A 19,670-nucleotide genomic window follows, 5' to 3' on the forward strand; every position below is an offset into this window, starting at 1 on the left:
TATATATTTTTTTTTTTTTGACAGAGATCACAAGTAGGCAGAGAGGCAGGTAGAGAGAGAGGGGGAAGCAGGCTCCCTGCTGAGCAGAAAGCCCGATGTGGGGCTCGATCCCAGGACCCTGCAATCATGATCTGAGCCAAAGGCAGAGGCTTTAAACTACTGAACCACCCAGGCACCCCAGGGGAGTTCATATTTTAAAAAGTACTTTGGAAAGTGCATGATCTTGTACATGTATAAGAGGTAGAGCTAGCTTTCACTCATTTATTTATTCAATATATTGAATATAATATATAGGGGTTCCTGGGTGTCTCAGTCAGCTTAGCATGTGCCTTTAGTTTAGGACATGATTTCAGGGTCCCAAGATCCAGCTCCACATCGGGCTCCCTGCTCAGCTGGGAGTGTCCTTCCCCTCTCTCTGTCCTTACCTACCTCCCCCACTACTACTCATATTCTCTCCTCCCCAAATTAATCAATAAATAAAATCTTATATTGAGCACATTACAATGATCGTTTATGTATAATTATGTATGTATAACATAAGCTATGCTAATTGCTGAGGTCACATTGATGAAAAAGAGAGATGTTCCTGCTTGCGTGGTCTCCTTAGAGGGGGTGAAGGCAATTGGAAGAGTCTCGCAGGTGTCTGTATTACCACTTAATAGGTGTGTGGTTTCAGGTAGGTAGAGAATGGAAGCTTAGAATGGAAGGTAGTGGTACCTTTTAGGACTATATCGTAGGATGGCTATGAGAATCAAATGTGCTAACTGTTGCAAAATATATAAAGTGATATACAGATGTGTTCTACTGTGAACTACCAAGTGGAGAGAGAAAAGAAATTGAAAGAAGTTTGAACCATGGACAACTTCCCCAAACAAAGGATAGAGATAAAGAGGGAAAAAGGAGAAAAGTAGAAAACTGACAAGGGGGAGAAAATAATACCTGGGAAATATAAATAGTTATATTAAGAATACTTTTCAGGGGTGCCTGGGTGGCTGATCAGTTAAGCCCCTGACTCTTGATTTTGGCTCAGGTAGTGATTTCAGTTTTGTGGGATCGAGCCCCCTGTCCTCTCTCCCTCCAGTCAAGCCCCCCATAGAGCTCCATGTTCAGCGGAAAATCTGCTTAAGATTCTCTCTCTCTTTCTCCCTCTGCCCCTCCTCCAGCAAAATAAATAAATCTTAAAAAAAAAAAATTTTCTTTCAGATTTTATCCTGTTAAATGTAGTAAGTTCACATGTCTTATTCCAGCACCATTTCCTTCAAAACTTGGGTAAAGAGTACATTTAAAAAAAAATTCTCTAATTTTTGTTTTCAAATTCTAATTTGGTTTATTTCTAGTTTAAAGAAAGAAGAGTCAGTTCTGCAAAAATAGTCTGCATTTGCAGTTTATCCTGAACCTATCTTTTTGGTGACTTGGCTCACAGAGATCTTTTTGCTGGGAACTTGGGGAAAGGGCAAGCGATGTTGCAGTAGAATGATTCTACCCTGTGGGCCAGAGATTGGCAGCCAGGCCTGGGAGCACATGTTCCGGCTAGGATTTGACAACCAAAGCTTCACGTTTAGAAAGAAAAAGTCTTGCTGTTTAAGATAACAGTTTCACTGGTTTTGTTGAAGAAAGTTAGGAAAGAACAAAAATAAGCTGGGAATCTGGCAAATCTCAAACTGCATATTTTCAAAGTGAGCATGATACCTTGCTTTTCAAGTTTTATGATTCTGTTAGTCACATTTTGGTTGAAAAGCTAATCTTGTTCCGAGGCCAAAAGGTTAAATTGGTAACCTTCTTGGCAACAAGGAAAATGTGTAAAGGCAAAACTATTTGATTATTTCTACTCCAACAGGTAGAGAAACTGTCATTTTAATCAATAAAATTAATTAGCATGACATTGTCTTCACAGCTTTCCTGCAAGCAAAGAACATGTTTGTGAGTAGTTTTGCTGACAGCTTTCTAGTCCCTCCTAGTCCCTCTAACCATCAGCATTTTGGTTAATGCTTTATAGTCCTCTTGATTTAAACTCTAATCATTATCTACTTTGATTCAGTTATGAATCTCAAAATATGTTGTGGAAAGAAAATCTTTCATATTTAGGGCAATTTTTAATGGTTTTCTTCCTCTGGAATGACCAATTATAAAGGAAAAAGTACTGACTCATAGTCACACTTGCCATGCGTATGTTATTTTATGACACATTTTCTCTGGGCATGAAGAATTTCTTCTCAGAGCCCAAACTTGCAGGAATGCAGATGTCAGGGCCCAAGGACCTACAAGTGGATTGTCTACAAGGGAGCAGGTTATCTTAAATTTATGCTGCAATCAAGAATAAAGGTAGATAAACCCTTTTTATATTGTCACCACAGGGAGGAAAAGGACAAATGAATACTTATGGCTTTGTATCTTTTCTTACATATCTCACCAGAAAAAAGATTCTCCCAGTCATACTATCTTTGCCAAATTAATCCCCAGAGGGACACTGCTGTTCCATTGAATCTTTGCAAGATTTTACCCTGGTGTTCTAAAAAGAAAAATGACTCAGTGTGATATGTTTTATTATTTTTTTGAATAATACGAGGAGTAGTTCATGAAATATTTTGGTCAGCAAGTGTTCCAGAGCCAGTGTTGGAGATTAAGTTGTCAAATTAAGACAGAGAGGTTATAGAATATTTGTCTGAGATGGTTTCACTGTTCCTGTGTCATGCTGAAAAGTAGCTTTATGTTAATGTATTTATTTCAGAGAATGAAACATGGAATAACTACAGTTTTGCTTATGCTCAGTTTTCTCATTTTAAAGTGAGAGGATGATCTTTTATGGAAAAGATTTAAAAACATTGAATTAATCTATGAAACCTGAAGTAGAGGGGTATGATTTTTTTTTCCCCTATAGCACACACGTTAACTTTTACTTTAGTATATTTTGTTCTGTGAAAAGGATTGATTTACATTTGATCTGGGTTTTTTGTTTTTTGGTTTTTTTTGGCTCCAGTTTTGAAGCTAATTGAAAAGAAGCCCATTCTACCCCCTACCCAAATTTCAGTGTGAGAAAAATATTGGCATACTTTTATGTCACCCCAAAATATTTATTTATTTATTTTAAAGATTTTATTTATTTATTTGGCAGAGATCACAAGTAGTTAGAGAGGCAGGAGAGAGAGAGGGAGAAGGAAGCAGGCTCCCCGCTGAGCTGAGAGCCCAATGTGGGACTCGATCCGGGGACCCTGAGATCACATGACCTGGGCTGAAAGCAGCGACTTAACCCACTGAGCCACCCAGGCGCCCAATGTTACCCAAAAATAAACTGACCACTAGCATCTGAGTCACTTTGGGATTTAAGAGAATGAGACAAAAAGTTGTGTGTGTGTCAATGTGTGTTTTTTCTCTTTTTTTCCTCATTATTTTGCACAATTTTTGCTTATAATTTTAAAACTGAAACTCATTTCAAACATCAATATCAAAAGTTGACTTTCTCGTTAAGGTGTACGAGCCCTCAACAGATACATTGTTTTTATTTTTTAAGAGATTTTTGTAGTTTCAATTCAGGATCTCAATTCCTATGTACAAAGATGAATAAAAATTGATTATCAAAATAATGATAAACCCAACCACAGCTTTAAAAGAGGGACCTGCATAGGAAGACAGATATTAAAAAATGATTTAGTTAGGAATTAATTTCCTGCCAAGAATCCTGGTTCTCCCAGAATTGTTGAAAAAGGTTTGTTCTCTCCGTGGTAAAGTAGTGGTTGGTGACACAGATATTAGGGGAGGAAATTAGTGGGTGCAGACCCTGATTCTCTGTCTTAGCATAGGAGGTGGGTTACCAGTTACTCCTCTGCGTTCTCAGTTGGATGTCATATATGGTGTAGAACCTCACGATGTTAGAGAGTTTGACATATCAACGAGCAAGATGAGTGGAATTTTACTTTGTGGAAGAAATTAAATGTCAGCAAGTCAAGCATAGTTTGCTCAATCTCTTTTCCCCCAACCTAAGAGTCCATCTCTGGGTTTTATAAACTTGGTGGATGAGTACTGATCAGAAAAATGCTTGTGGGTTCTTTGTCGAGAAGCTTTTACTTTAACCAAAACTGTGAATGGTCCTTCTTTGGATCTAGTGTTGGGGCCTCAAACAATGCCATTTAGCTCGTCATTTTTAGGTAATGGACTTCTGTGGGAGCAAGTTGGAACTTTTAACATGAAACTGGCCTTCCAATGTCACTATTATTTATTTATCAAAGGAAGTAGGGCCAATAGAACTTTACCTTTTGCTTTTCCATTCATGAGTTTTTAGGTTCTGTTTGATATTAGAACTTCCATGCTAAGTGCAAATGATATATGGAAATGGAATGCCATTCCAAGGAAATCAGAGGGTGATACTGGGGAGGCTACAGTAACTGGCATTTCTCTATGGCATGAACTTAATATTTTATAATTTTGTTGTTGTACCAACTTACTATCCCAGCTAGAACCAGTGTCATTTTTTTTTCTTCTGCCATTTTCTTTTTCATTAGAGGTGTCATGGCTTTTAATGATTTGTAAATAGCTCTCTAAACTAATGAAATTACGTATGTGCCAAGTATGTATTTTTTTCTACTTTAAGTTTTAATGGTAATCCCCTGAGTTCATTTTCTTGCTATGCTGAAAGGTAACTTGAGGGTGGGTTCTATTTCATTAATGTTGAAATAGAAACCTCTGGAAACTCACGCTGTGCTGCTGTACCACCTGAGCTGCACTGTTCCTACCAGGGAGCATGCTTTCATAACTGTTCTTGGTGAAGTTAAATTTGTATTTGTAGAGTTACCCAGAGCGTGTAAACTGAGAATTCCTTTTATCTCCCTGTAGTTAATCTTAGACATGGAAGGATTCTTGACAGTTCATGTTTCTTTTTCCTGTTCTGCGTCTGAGTGGTTGTCCTTATATATATATATATATATTTTTAAAGATTTTATTTATTTATTTTAGAGAGAGAGAGAGAGAGAGAGAGAGAGATATGAAGCACAAGCGGAGGGAGGGGCAGAGGGAGAGAGAGAAGCCGACTCCCCGGTGAGCAGGGGGCTTGACAAGAGGCTCCATCCCAGGACCCTGCGATCATGACCTGAGCCAAAGGCAGGTGCTTAACCTACTGAGCCGCCCCTCTAAGTGATTGCCCTAAATGAGCTAATCCCCCACTCATTCTGAGAGAGGCTCCATTTTGCCCTGTGACTTTGGTCCTTCAGTGAACCCTTAAGCTGTGCCACATCCTGGGTGACTCCAGATGGACTTGAATGACAACAGCCACTCAGAGTTCTGGCTGACTTATCTCTGCCAGTTTCCCCTAGCTCCCTTTTCATCAAGTCATTAAAAAGCCGTAATTCGCACTGTCATCCTCCATACCTCATCGCTGAAATCTCGTATCCAGATGTCCTCTCTCTGGACATAGCCTCCAACAAAGAGCTTCAGGCTCTTTGTTTCATTAGGCTTTCCAGACTCTTGATTCCTCTACATTTTCTTTCTCCGTCACCCATATTATATACTTAATTCATTTCCCAGCCCATTTAGATGCTATGTTCCATCACTTCAGACTCTCTCTGGAAACGATCAATTCTTTTGTTCCCATGTCCTTCTCTCATATCTGCTTGGCAAGACATCAAGCCCGGATGAATCAAACCATCAATCTTCTACACCTGAGTATTCTTCTGATTGGAGAATCTTCCCATGAGCAGATTGGTCCTGCTGAAGGTTTAATGGGTTCAACTGGGTTTTCAGTACTTCCTGGCTTTGACTCTTTGTTACCTCCAGGAATAGGGCCTGAATCTTCATTTCTGTGAGACTCCTTTTATGCTGTGGAAGAAGAAATTGAGGTTTTCTTTACCCACGAGTTTGCCTATTTCTTCTTCAAGCTTCCATTTAACATTGGCAATCCTAATATTGATGTTGAAAGACCCAGGGCAAATTTGAGCCAATTTTCCAATGTGGTGGGAGGTCCTTGGTCAGGGAACTGATACTGAAACTCTAGTGGGAGGGGGCATGATGGTGCTTGGAGGTCTTTCTGGTTTATGACAGGATCTCAGGTGGTAACTCATCTGGAAGTGGGCTGCGGAAGTTGTCAGGCCTCAGTTAAGTGTCTGGACACAGGCAAGGGCTTCAGCCTTAGTAGTGGGCCAGGAGGGCCTCGTCAGAAACTGAGTTAGAAAGCCATGCATAGTGTGTTCCATGATCGGGGAGAGTAAGCATCAGAGAAGGGCACATCCCAGCTGTGGTTCCCAGAGCTCACCCAGGCACACCAGAAATTGGCTGTCTTACCACAGGATTGCTTTGAGATCTTACCTGCAGCCTCCTTTGTCAAGAGTGGTTTGGAGAAATGGGTTGAACTGAGGTCCAGGTGGGTGTGGCTGGTGAAACTCTAGGGGTGACAGATGCAGTGTCATCAGACATGAAGCAGAAGAGCTAAATTAGGGCCAGCCCATAGAAGGCTTTGCCTAAGGACAAAGAATTGTATGAAATGGAAAGGAAACAAATAGGAAAGAGTCAACTATAATGTTTCATTTTTCTTAATTATTTCATTCATATAAAGGGGACGAAGGGAAACATTTAAGCCAAAAGAATCTACTCTTGCTTTGCCTTGTGAGGATAGTATACCTTATGGACATTTTAAAAATCAATCAATCAATTAATTAATTATTTTCATCTTATGGACATTTCAGACCTGGACATAGCTTTCTGGTCTGTGGCTTCCTGGCCTTGTCTTCTGCATGCTAATCTTCCGGTTTCAGTATATTCAGGGAAAATAAACTGATTTGAGTATTAGCCTAATCAAAGTACAGGAGGGCAGATCTGTTCTAATAACATAATATGCTATAATCCAAAGCTTAATATATTTGTATCCTGCTTTAGGCAACTATAATATGTTAGTAGATATTTACATAAAAAATCAATCAAAGGATAGCTATCTGCTTTACAAAATTTTCATTATAAGATTTCTGTTAAAAAAAAAAACAACCTAATTTCCTCTAGGCATTTAAAATCTGATTTGGCATACTAAGATTCCATTTGCACACACATTTATCCCAATTAATAATAAAGTAGGATTTATTAATAAGGATAAATAGACATTTTTGAGTTCAGGCTTAAAAATATTAATGTAAGGGTAGAGCTCAGTGCTCCGGCTTTTTCAGGAGACCAAGAGGCTAGTTTCCTTAACTGAAAGCTGGGTGACATGGGTACCAAAAGCTGGGCATGTGATCCAAGCCTCAGTTTACTAGAAATCAAGATCCAGAAGAGATTGTCAAAGATGCCACACAGACCACAGCGGGGGACATCCTGCCCCATTTTTCTGAGGGACCTGACAGGCTGAGTGCCTGTAAAGGCAGGTGTTGCAGGCAGTGGAGAAACTGGCCGCATCCAAGTCATAAAGGATGAAGGATGAAGGCATAAAGGTGCTCAGCGTGAAGAAAAGGAGGAGGGAAGGGTGGTGAGGGCTCCTTAAAGAGGTGTGAGCTGTTGCCTTATGGAGGGGGTTGGATTTCTCTCCTGTGTTGGAGACTGAGGATTCCAGGTGGGCGGTACGGAGAGGCAGTCTTTTCTTCCTCGCAGTGTGTCAAAGGTCTGTTGGTGCGTTTTAGAGGATTTTTGTAATGAGATTAAGAGGTTGGTCTGGAGGGTTCCATGGCTCCTTCCATTGAGTGCTTCGTTTAAATTTATCCCATCAAGTAAGCTACTCAGTTGTTCTTATTCGTTATTTATCCTGCGCATATCACTTACGATGTGTCTGGAACTGATCTAAACATTGTACAAGTATCAACCACTTCACTTATTTTAACAACCCTACAATTTAGTTATTACCCACATTTTACAGATCTGGATACGGAGGCCCAGAGATGTTAAGTTACTTGCACAGAGTAACACAGCAAGAGCCAGATCCCCATACAGGCTGTCTGCCTCTTTATTTTAGGAATATGTGTCTTGAGGATGATATTATACTTGAATTATATATGTGGTGACTCTATTCTTGGTATATTAATGAGCTATTGCCTGAAAGTGACTTTTATCTTTACTATTATGATGATTTAAAGTTTTCTGTGTTTTTTGTTTTAAGATTTTATTTGTTTGTCAGAGTGAGACAGAGAGGGACTACAAGCAGTGGGAGTGGGAGAGGGAGAAGCCGGCTTCCCACTGAGCAGGGAGCCCGATGCGGGGCTTTATCACGGGACCCTAAGATCATGACCTGAGCTGAAGGCAGATGCTTAATGACCGATCCACTTAGGCGCCCGATGATTTAACGTTTTTCTTATCTGGGAAGAGTTTCTGATCACCTCAATTCACATACACATGTTTTGCTAGAAAACAAATATATTGTTTTGTGTCTCCTGTTGCCTAAATCATTTTCAAATAGTAGTTTGGATAATTCAAATACTTCATCAGCTCAGCCTCTCCCCGTTTTGTAAGTTCTAGTGAATTTTAAAGAAAAATGACATTTCTCCTAGTTTCTCCTTTCACAATCCATGTAATTTCTTTACAATCACAGGATCTTACGTCATACCTCCATGACTTGGAAGAACTAGTTATTTCCAAATCTTAACTCCCTGTCAGGGGTAATCTCAGTACTGGAGGGTATATGGCTTATTAAACACAGAATGGTATTTGCTATTCCTTGGGCTCACAACCTCAAAAGCCTCATCTGTTGGCAGACAGCTGTAACACACCCATTACAGCCTTCCCAGTGTTTATGTTTAGTTCATGAAGCAGAAAATATGACAGGTTCTGTATCTTTCAAAGCATCTCCCCCAAACGCTAGTTAATCCCCTGGCTTTCAAAGGCCAACAAAATTTATCTTTTTGCTGGCAGCAAGAATATAGTTTCTTTTTTCCCCAGTCCTATCTAGATGCTATTTACTGACACTGTTGTTTAGCCAAGGTGACTATAATTTTTCATATGATATTAAACGGACAAACCTTTGTTTCTGGAATGTGAACTAATTTTATGAAGAAAAATTTATCAATTACATAGTCTGGGTTCCAGTGTCTTCATTTTTTTTTTTTTAATTGAATTGGTGGGATAATTTTGGAGCTGAAGTAGTACCATCTTAAATAAGTCCATAGACAATTTAAAACTAGTTTAATAATGTATTAATTTCAACGAGCAGCTTGATTGTCTAAATAACAATAACACAAAAGGATGATTGGAAACCTTCTCTGCTGTTCACAAGCTGCGTAGCTGTTCACAAGCTGCATAGCTCTTTTTTTTTTTTTAATTTTTTAAAAGATTTTGTTTATTTATTTGACAGAGATCACAAGTAGTCAGAGAGGCAGGCAGAGAGAGAGGAGGAAGCAGGTTCTCTGCTGAGCAGAGAGCCCGATGTGGGCCTTGATCCCAGGACCCTGAGACCATGACCTGAGCCGAAGGCAGAGGCTTTAACCCACTGAGCCACCCAGGCACCCCGAAGCTCCATAGCTTTTACCAATTTGATTGTGTCTACAACTGGAACAGACTGTAACAGAGCAGGAAGGGACCGAGGATTAGCTGGCCAGAAGCATCTTTTTGAAAACCAGCGGAGCCTGGAAAAACCGGCCACCAGAATAAAACTGACGTGGTGGAGGGAGACAAGTGATGGGAGATGTGTGCCTCCCTCCTGGGTCACACTTAAGAGAAACCTTGTGATGCTTGCGTCAAGAGTTATGGGTGCACTGGTGACAGGTACACTGGTTATCCAGGCCGGGGCTTCCTGGGTGGCCGGAAGTGGGGGGCTGTACCCAAGAGCCGGAGGATGGAATCGAGGAGACCTGAAAGGAAGGGATTTCTGGTTATTTCTGGGATTTAGCATATGCTGGCTAAGGCGGAAGGCGGAACATGTGGAAGCACCAGCGCTAAGGACCTAGTTTTACTCTAGGAAAAGAATTTGCCACCCTTCCGTGGCAGTGGCTGAATCTGGTGCAGATTGGCACCTCTCCGTCTGTCTCAAGAGCAGTGTGGAGTCTGTATAGGTGTCCGTCAGGAGCACTTTTGGCCGCATGTATTGGAAAACCTGAATATGATGTCTCACTTGAGAAGGAGTTTGTTTTTCATGCCCTGGAGAGAAATCTGTAGGGGGGTTTGTTGCTGGCCTTGGTTCAGGGGCCCGGTGGTGTTAGTCCTGGCAGTTCTGATTCTTTCTGCATTTCCTTCACTGGCCAAGGAAGGTTCCTGCAGCCCAGCCATCATTTCAGTAGGAAGAAGGGAGAAGGTTTTTCCTGCTGAGCTGTGTCATGTGGGCATTTCAAGCTGGGAGAGGACCCAGGGAAGAGGCTGGAAGTGGGGTTGATCATTTAACCAACAATGTCTGCCTCATCAAACTTTCCTGCTAACTTTGTAATACAACCTCTTGAGATGAGTCCCCCCCCACTCCCAACCCCAGGAAAGGAGGGGTTGTGTGAATATAAAATAGAAAATATCCTGTGATATTCCATGGCACTATTTTCTGAGAATTACCGAGATTAATCGATTATGGTGCCTTTTAATGATTATGATGATGACAGTGATAATAGCTAACATTTACAGCTTCCTATGTGCCAAGCTCAGATTTAAATGCTGTATATAAATTACTTTTTTCTTTCTTTCTTTTTTTTTTTAAAGATTTTATTTATTTGACAGACAGAGATCACAAGTAGGCAGAGGCAGGCAGAGAGAGAAAGGAGGAAGCAGGCTTCCCGCTGAGCAGGGAGCCCGATGTGGGGCTCCATCCCAGGGCCTTGAGATCATAACCCAAGCTGAAGGCAGACGCTTAACCGACTGAGCCACCCAGGTGCCCCCCAATTTTTATGTTTTTAAGGATCACACTTACCTGTTTAACATTATTCTAAGTTTTATCATCACCATTTTTCCTAAAGATTACTTAATTCTGTGGTCCTGAAAAGATTTAAAAAAAAATGTAAATATGTGCGTTTGCCCCATCCCCCAAAAGTAGAGTCCCTGCTAGAAGAACAGAAGGTGCACAGGTGACACGGAAGGATAGGATGTTGCCTCCAGGTACCGTGAGGTTGAGGGAAGGAAGCCGCGTTAATCCAGTTTCACCCATTTTGAAAGTCTGGACCCAATTAGGAGCCATCAGGGAAATCAGAATGTAAGTTTCAGGTTGGAGACATGACATGTTTTAAAGGCAGGCAGTTGAATGATTCCAGCTTATGTGTAACTTTCGGTATAATTCATTTTGTCACCTGCCTGAGCCAAACCGAATTACTTCCTGCTGGTGTTTTTCATCTGTGTTAATGGTTTTGAACATGTAGACCAAACAATTTACTTTTTATACAGAGGCAAACTTTCACAAAATGCCAATATTCAAATCAAGCAGCTTCTCACCTCTCAAAATGGGGTAAAAATCTGAGTGTGTATGTGTGTGTGTAAGTATAAAGCAAATAACTGGTTGGTTGCAAAGGAAAAAAAAAACCTACTAAGTATTTTCAATTAAAACACTAGAGGTAAAGAAATAATAAACATATACCATATGCCTGACGTGATGAGCTGTTATTGGAGGGAAAGTGTAGATTGCTGAAGAGAGCTCTTAGCTAGGGCTGAGAGGGAAACAGGCTCTTGTCCTCAGTTGTCCTTTAATTCTGTGGTTCTTATTTTATTACCATACCTTGGTAACACTGTATATTGTTCTGTGGTATGCGTTAGTGCCTTCAGGAGAATGGGGCTACCACAGAGGTCCATAGTTTTGTCAGTCATTGGGCATCAGAAAGTAGAACCTGGGCTGGAAGGGATTTATCTTGGATCATTTTCCCCACTAACCACTTGCAGAGATGATCCGAGAAAGTTTGGAATCAGTGTCTCAGCCATGTTGACAAGGACTCCATGGTTCTTAATGTGTGTGGTTTGTGTAGAATCTAAGCTGTTCTTACTTTCTGAATTAGATCTTGGAAGCTACAGGGAGGCCTTCAAGCCTAGCTAGTCTCTGTTTGCCTTCAGGACAAAGTTCAAGGTCTTTTGAAAAGGAGCTTATCAGCTGGCAAGTTCTCACTGCCTCTGTGAAGGGAACTTCCTCACTTCCTGCTTCTTATTCTGCAGAACAATCTGAGCTCTTTCCACACACCATGGTGTCAGTTACCTCTTCCCTCCCCTGCGTGTCCCCCTTAAATGGAATATCTTTCTTCTTTCCTTTGACTAATACCTTTTCCAACACTACGGCTCAGCTCAGGCTATCACCACCTCCAAAGTGCCCTCCTTGATTGCTTCAGGTTGAGTCAGGCAACCCTTCCTAGTGTTCCAATAATACCCTGTGTATGCTGCATGCTCCACGTTGTGTTAAAATGATCTCTTTATGTCTCCTCCCACTAAGACTGAACAACGGAAGGACACGTCTTAGTCATCTTTGTGTCTCTATGGCTGGATACATTGTTAATTCTCAATAATATTTATGGACTTTGTGAAAAAAATAGAAAAAAACTTACCCCTGAATTTTCCTGCTGCCATGTATGGGGTCATTCAGTGGAGGAGGGGAATGAAATGAGTTTGGGACTGTCTGTACCCTGCTAGAAATCCTATATGCAGGAACCTGAGATGCTTTTATTTGTACATTGTGGGTCTGGGATTGTTTGCCAGTGCATTTTGGTCAATGGCAGCTGTTGGTGGCTGCGGGATTTTATTGGATTAAATGTCCTTAAAAGCAATGACATGAAGTATTTCTTTGTGCATTGTTAGCCAGTACCTGCTTTTATGTTGTCTTGATTATTTATTATTTATTTATCAGAGAGAGAGATAGAGAGAGAGAGAGAACACAAGCAGGCAGGGTGAAAGGTAGAGGCAGAGAGAGAAGCAGCTCCCTCCTGAGCAAGGAGCCCGATACAGGACTTGATCCCGGGACCCTGGAATCATGACCTGAGCTGAAGGCAGCGAGTTAACCAACTGAGCCACCCAGGCATCCCTTGCTTTCATTTTTGATAATTATTTTCTCTAGTTATTTAAAATAGTTCAGTATCTATTTATATACTGGTCATTCTCAACTCCTATGTTGAGCATATTGGAAATTTGAATGCCAGCAAAGCTTAGAGGTTGTAAATTTTTTACCAGTTTCCAGACTCAGATTTGTAGGTTTTATGTATCATGTAGTTTTCCCTCAGAGACCTAAGTCAAAGCCCAACACCAGATATTTGTTGACTCTGTTAGTGCAAAAACCCCACGGCAGGTACAAAGGCGAATAAGTGATGGACAAGTGGGATGGACAGGACAGAAATACTTGGAAAGGCAAGGGCAAAATAAAGACTGAATAGTAAAACCAGAATAGCCACGCTGTTGGCTGAATGTGTAGCTAGACAAGTGCCATCAAATGAGAGGCATCAAAAGAACGCTGGGCGGGGAGATGTACACACATTCTGGAGAGGAGAGACTCGGTGAGGTCTCGGAGAAATGGGAATGCCGCTTTCAGGCAGAAAGGGGAGAAGAGGGCTTAGCAGATGGTGGAGAAGGAGGTTGGGAGAGCAACATTCTGGAACCTGGAGGTGGTCCGGTGTGGGGGGGAACGGAGGATTTATGGAGGGCCAAGGCCGCAGAGGCAGGGCTTTGAAAGCAGTGTTCTACCACCGAAATGGATCGAGGCAGTTTGCTGGGTAGTGCTTCTCACACTTGAATGCCGCCGCAGGTTCTCCCGGGGCTCTGGTTAAAATGGGGATTCTGATCCAGTTGGTCTGTGTTGCTAATCCATGGACCTCACAGGGAATAGCAAGGGATTGGAGGACGGGGTAAAAAACTGCGAAGATTTAATTGGGAAAATGGTTAATGACATTCTTATTATGTAACCGACTGTTTCAGGGTTTCACATATGAAGGACTTCCAGCTTCCCAAGGTCAGCCGGGGAGTCACGTGATGAAGTCTGTGGCCAGAACGGCATGATGCAGTTCCACGAAGACTAAAAAATTGGGTTAGTCTTTACAAAATATCATCATAAAATATGTATTTTACTGAATGTTAGGCATACTAAAATATCTGGAGGGATTATTTGTTTAATTTAAACTGCGATAACTTCTTTAGTATTTGTCCAAGAAATCATTTTTTTTTTTTTTTAAAGATTCAATATATTCATTTATTTGAGAGAGATTGAGAGAGAGCAGGGGGAGTGGCAGGGGGAGGGGGAAGAGAGAGAATCTTAAGCAGACTTCCCGCCAAGTGCAGAGCACAAGGTGGGGCTCAGTCTCTTGACTCTGAGATCACGACCTCAGCTGAAATCAAGAGTCAGATGCTTAACCAACCGAACCACCCAGGCACTGTAGTCATTGTTAGCCAGTTATTTTTTTGCATGTGAAAGGGAGCTCAGCACTGTCTATTTGTTGGGTTAGATCATAACCATGGGTCCCCTTTGAACCAGGGCAGGGCTTAAAAAAACGCGGCTTTACCACAGACCGATGAAATCAACATCTCTGGGGAGGCTGTGTATTAACCTGGGGACTTAGTAATTTTTACAGATTTCCGGGGGATTCAAACGAGCTTCAGGATTGTGATCCACTGGGATAACGGATTGGACTATTTAATGCTGAATTAAAACTCTAGAACTGGGGGTTTTGACTAACATACTATGGGCTTGGCAGGATGAAAACCAGAGTTGGTGCTGAGAGTCAGTCTGGGCTTGGAAGGCAGAATCCCTGGGATCCACCCCCAGGGGGGTTCACCAGGGAAGCTGCAAGCGGAGGTGGGTGGTGGCAGGGGTGTGCAGGAGATGGGGAGCGCTGGTAACTAGGGAAGCAGGCAAGGTAACCAGAGCCATGGGCGTGGGAGTGGGAGCAGTTGCTAAGGAGAGGCAGAAGCATCTTGCCAGATGGTGCCTGACAACTCCATGAAGCTGTTTAACAGGCCAGACTTGCTCTTGCAACAGTCTTACAACTGCCATCCCAGGGAGGTACTTTTTTTTTTTAATTGAGAGCCAGAGAGAGAATGAGCAGGGGCGGGGTGGGGGGGGGGAGTAGAGGAAGGAGGAGAGAATCTTAAGCAGTTTCTGCACAGTCCAGAGCTGATGCGGGGCTCAGTCTCAGGACTCTGAGGTCATGCCCTGAGCTAATAGAGAATTGGACGCGTCACTGACTGAGCCTCCCAGGTCCCCCCGCACCTCTCCCCACCCCCCACCCCCATGCTGGTACTTTAAAGTCTAGAGCCCTTTGACACAGAGAAGCAGCATGAAGATGAAGTCTGAGGATGGAGAACAAAGAGAAGCTTCCAAGGGGTTCTGTGAAGTGTAAGAGGGGGCGAAAACAGAGAGGAGGAGACCCCAATACAGACTTCCTACTTTCTGGCTCTCCTTAGGGGCACTGAGGTGAAGTCCTCGCTCGCTGCCCGAGGCTGTGCCCCTGTGTGGTCATTCATAAAACACAGATCCTCGTCTCCAGATTCTTGCCCTGTGAGCTGACGGGTGTCAGGCCTTGGCTCACGATATTTCTCAGGTTTTAATGAGCTTCCTGTTGGAAGATATCAAGCTGAGTGATTTTGGTACTGAAACAAGCCTTTCAAAATAAAGTGAAGCTAGCTGCCTTTGTGAAATTCACTTGCTATTTATGCATGTATTTGACAGAGAGACAGCGAGGAAGTAATACAAACAGGGGGAGTGGGAGAGGGAGAAGCAGGCTTCCTGTTGAGCAGGGAGCCCCATGCGGGGCTCGATCCCAGGACCCTGGGATCATGACCTGAGCTGAAGGCAGGCCCTTCATGACTGAGCCACCCAGGTCCCCCACGAAATTGGCTTTTTAGATGTAAATGTCTTATTTCTTAGTTCATATAAGAGTAAGTTGTTCTTATTTTTCCAGGATTTATGGCGGCGATGTTGAAAAATATTCACATTTACTGGCACCAGTACCCCTGAAGTGAGGTCGAGGACCCAGCGCCAGGCGCAGACGTCATCGGCAAGCGTGTGGTGAGGACCAGGGCCCAGCTGAAAGGAGAGGGACAGCATTGCTAGGGAGCGGATGGGACACGCCGCTTCCACTCAGGGGTCTCAGGTAACACACGCAGGCAGAAGGATAAAGAAAAGCACTTTCTGAGCTGTGGAGGAGTGAGGCAAACATAAATTATTATCTGCTCTTGGTTTGAGACTGAAATAAGCACAGGCGAGACCCTTCTTATTCTTGGCAAAAAGCTCCCACTCGTAAAATGTGTTTTACACAGAGTCGCCTGAGCGCTCCTGACATGGGACCCTCGATCTGACATCCTTTATGGCAGGAGAAAAATACCCGTGACTTCGGTTTGGTGGGAGGGTCCTGGCCAGGAGAGGAGCTGTGGCGGTGCCCTGGCCTTGGCTACCTTCTGCCAGGGGTTGCTGGGGGTGGGCTCCGAGGCTGCGAGTGGACCGCGCAGGCTGCAGTGGGGGAGACCATTTCTGATAAAAAAAATTTAAGGATGAAAAGAAAAATGGGGGAGGATTTGTCACACCGTCAGCGTCTGACTTTACTATTAAATGTCAGGCCAACTATAAACTCAGTAGTTCCTCAGCTATGAGGCCTAGCTTTTTTTTTTTTTTTTTTTTTTTAAAAGAAAACCTCCCACAGTTGGAAAGAACATAGCCATTTAACACAATTATTTAGGAAGATGTTCCAAAGTTTGGGATAAGTAGCTGTTCTCAGAGAGTAGCGCTTCTGCAGAAAAGGCACAGACAAAGGCAGACAGCCGAAGACCCGCGTTCTCAGACCTCTTCCCTCTGCATGCACTGACTCACCTGTTCTCCTTCTGGAAATGTGTTACTGGGACGAGGTATGAATGATGGATAGGAGTTTGAAGGGTCCTCTCTCCCGAGATCCCTTTTCACAGGAGTCCAGACTTGACCACCAACAAGGTCGATTCCGAATCTGACCTTGGGGCTCTTGCCCTGGTGGCTTTCCTTTGCTCTAAGGTGGAAAGTCCTCAAAGGGCAGAGGGGAGGCTGTGGGATCGATTCATGCTGTTTGTTCCAATGCCAGAGTCTTTGTGGATTATTGGATTATCTCGGCTCTCTCGTTTCCCTTCTTGTGTCCTCGGGGAGTTCAATTTTTACTCCCTTCCCAACCCTAGCCCTCCGAGAGGCTGCCATCTTTGACACGTCCAGCAATTTCTCCAATCCTGAAGTGAGACCCTTGAGGAAGAGAGGCTCTTTGGGGTTTCAGGGAGTGTAAAACCCCTGTAATCACAGGCAGATATTTTTGTATATTTTTTAAAGAAGAGGATTGATTAAATTTGTTAGATTCTCAAAAGTTTCTGTGACATCCTCCCCCCTCCCCCACCCCCACCTCTCCACCATGGCGGATCTCCATGATGGCATTGCAGGAAGCAGGGAGCAGCGGGGGACAGATTATTTGGAGTCTCTGGGGTCTTGTTGGTACACAGCTCTCACGGGTCACAGGACCTCCCAGTGCACGGTCATCCATTACTGTCCTTCCACAGTGGCTCTCTGCTGAGTCCACACTCAGCAAAGTGTGAGCCCCTTAATGTGGAGCCTCACAGCCGTCCTGAGGCTCCCAGGATTGATGTCTGAATTATTCAGCACTCTTTCAGCTGCAAGTTGGTTTAAACAGAAGAAATACTTATTGTCTCACAATAAGTGAGGGGGGGGGGAATGAAGTGGATTTCAGAGGTGATTCAGCTAATATAACCAGGAATGGCTTTTCCCTTTCAACGATAAAGATGGTTACCAAGACTGCAGGCTTCCGTCCTGCTCATTTAATACCCACATTGTGGACACCTTCCTCCTTCCCTCCCTCCCTCATCCGATAGCCCCAGCTTGCGTCCTCGAGAATTCTCTTAACATCGCACCATCCATGTGGTTCCTTGTGGCCATGGGAACGGGGTACGCTGACTGGTTAGCAGGCTTGGGTGATGTACCAGCTTCTGGAGTTGGGAGGGAGCAGTTGGTCCCCTTGTGTGGACATATATGGAAGGAGAATGGGAAAGAGGTGGTTTCGCGAGGAGGCTGGTGCTGTTCCCGAAATGAATGGGAAGGGAGACAGAGTAAAAGCAATGGCTATCTATCATGATAGCCGCCCCCCCTTTTAAAAGATTTTATTTATTTATTAGAGAGAGAGTGACTGAGAGAGAGAAAGAGAACACAAACTGGTGTGGGGAGAGGCAGAGGAAGAAGCAGACTCCCTGCTGAGCAGAGAGCCCAATGCGGGGCTCCATCCCAGGACCCTGGAATCATGACCTGAGCTGAAGGCAGACGCCTAACCGACTGAGCCACCCAGCTTCCCCTCTCATGATATCCTTCTAATACAAGGAATTGAAGGGGTCTTAGAACATCAGAGCGTTGAGAGACTTACGATTTCCTGAAACTGTATGGGAAAAAAGTCTGGCACGTGTGTAATAGGCACCCCGGCATGGGGAGGCCATCCACAGCTTTTACCAGCTGCTCAGCCAAGAACTGCCAATTGAGGCCTTTCATCTCTCAGATGAGGAAACAGAGGGCTCAGAAACCCTGGGTGACCTGCCCTCTGAGACACGTTGTCCAGCATTCACCAACGGCCCCAGTGTTTCCTGACAGGACACCGGTCGCCGGATACTTTTAAAAACAGGCTTTTCTTCTCCAGCACGTGAGGGGAACACGGCACAGGACCCACCTGTGAGGGGTTGTCACAACACATTTAGGCATATCAGAAGCTCTGAAAACCTCTTTCTGAAGAAGAAATATTTTAAACTCCGTTTAACCCAGAAACCTATTTGAATACTTCTTATTTTCTTGAGCCACCTGGAACACACTTTGGGGAACCTGTGTTCGGGCGCTTTGCCTTCCATTTAGGCCCCGTGGGATCCCGTGGGTACTCGCTGACTATCGAGGACGCTCATTTCCAGTGCCCCGGGGCTCCCTATTTCTTTGGTTCGGTGCAGAGATTCTGGGACACAGTCCCTCTCTAATTTATGGGGGCCTCTCCCCGCTGCAGTCGGCTGCGTTTTATCACACCTTGACTACGGCAGAGCAGTTAGACAAATGCTTCTGGCTCAGTCCAGGAGGGAAAAGAGGGTCACGGGTCAGTGCCAGGCTCTCAGTGAGCCTCTGTGACCGCCATGTGCCCGGGACACAGGCAGTGCTCACGGGGCTGTTGTCCGCGCGTTTGTGCACTGGGAGCCGCTGGTCCTGCCCTCCTTCCCTTCTGGCCCAGCACCCACTTCCTCTCAGACCCCTCCTCCCTCCCGCATCACCCCCTGGGGGCCTTCCGGTGTCCTTTCTCTAGCCCTTTCTCCTTTGCTTGTGTGTTTTCTCAGTCATTACCAAGAATGATGATGATGATGATGATGACAGTCAATATTTACCAGCATCTCTCTTGCGGCCAGGAATGGTTTTGAGCATTTTAGCCGCGTTAATCATTAACTCTTCACAGCAACGTGACGTGCTGGGTGTTATTTGGTCTCACTCTGTAGAGGCAGATGTATATGCCATTTCACACCCAGGGCTTCGTACAGCTCTGAGGACAGGGCAGAGAACAAAACCAACGCACGTCCAAGGTTGGATTTGTTCCCCTTGGGGATGGCTGACGGAGGCGACCACCAGGGAATACAGTCTCCTGGTACCCATGAAATGTTCACGGGCACTAAGGACTGTGTGTTCCTCCCCAGAAATGTTCTGCTTTTATCAAATGTGGAAGGATAGGACGTCTTTGACCTAAGAGTGGGCCTAGTGATGGGTGTTTTAGACCCTGATGCGGGGGGAGTTGGAGAGGTGACCTTAGACAAGGGAATTCAGTACCTTCGAATGGGATGGAGCCCCGCATCGGGCTCTCTGCTCAGCAGGGAGT

At 43.9% G+C, this 19,670-nt stretch overlaps 1 long non-coding RNA gene across 1 annotated transcript in view; it reads left to right on the forward strand.

The window, feature by feature from the left end:
• Positions 1-15,908, forward strand: part of LOC131813682 (uncharacterized) — a 53,481-nt gene extending 37,573 nt beyond the window's left edge. The window contains exons 2-3 of the long non-coding RNA XR_009346893.1: positions 13,744-13,852; positions 15,723-15,908. This is a non-coding gene — a long non-coding RNA (uncharacterized LOC131813682). The remainder of the gene's footprint in view (positions 1-13,743; positions 13,853-15,722) is intronic.
• Positions 15,909-19,670: the final 3,762 nt, after the last annotated feature.

Source organism: Mustela lutreola, chromosome 13 (assembly GCF_030435805.1).
Source record: "Mustela lutreola isolate mMusLut2 chromosome 13, mMusLut2.pri, whole genome shotgun sequence".
NCBI lineage: Eukaryota > Metazoa > Chordata > Mammalia > Carnivora > Mustelidae > Mustela > Mustela lutreola.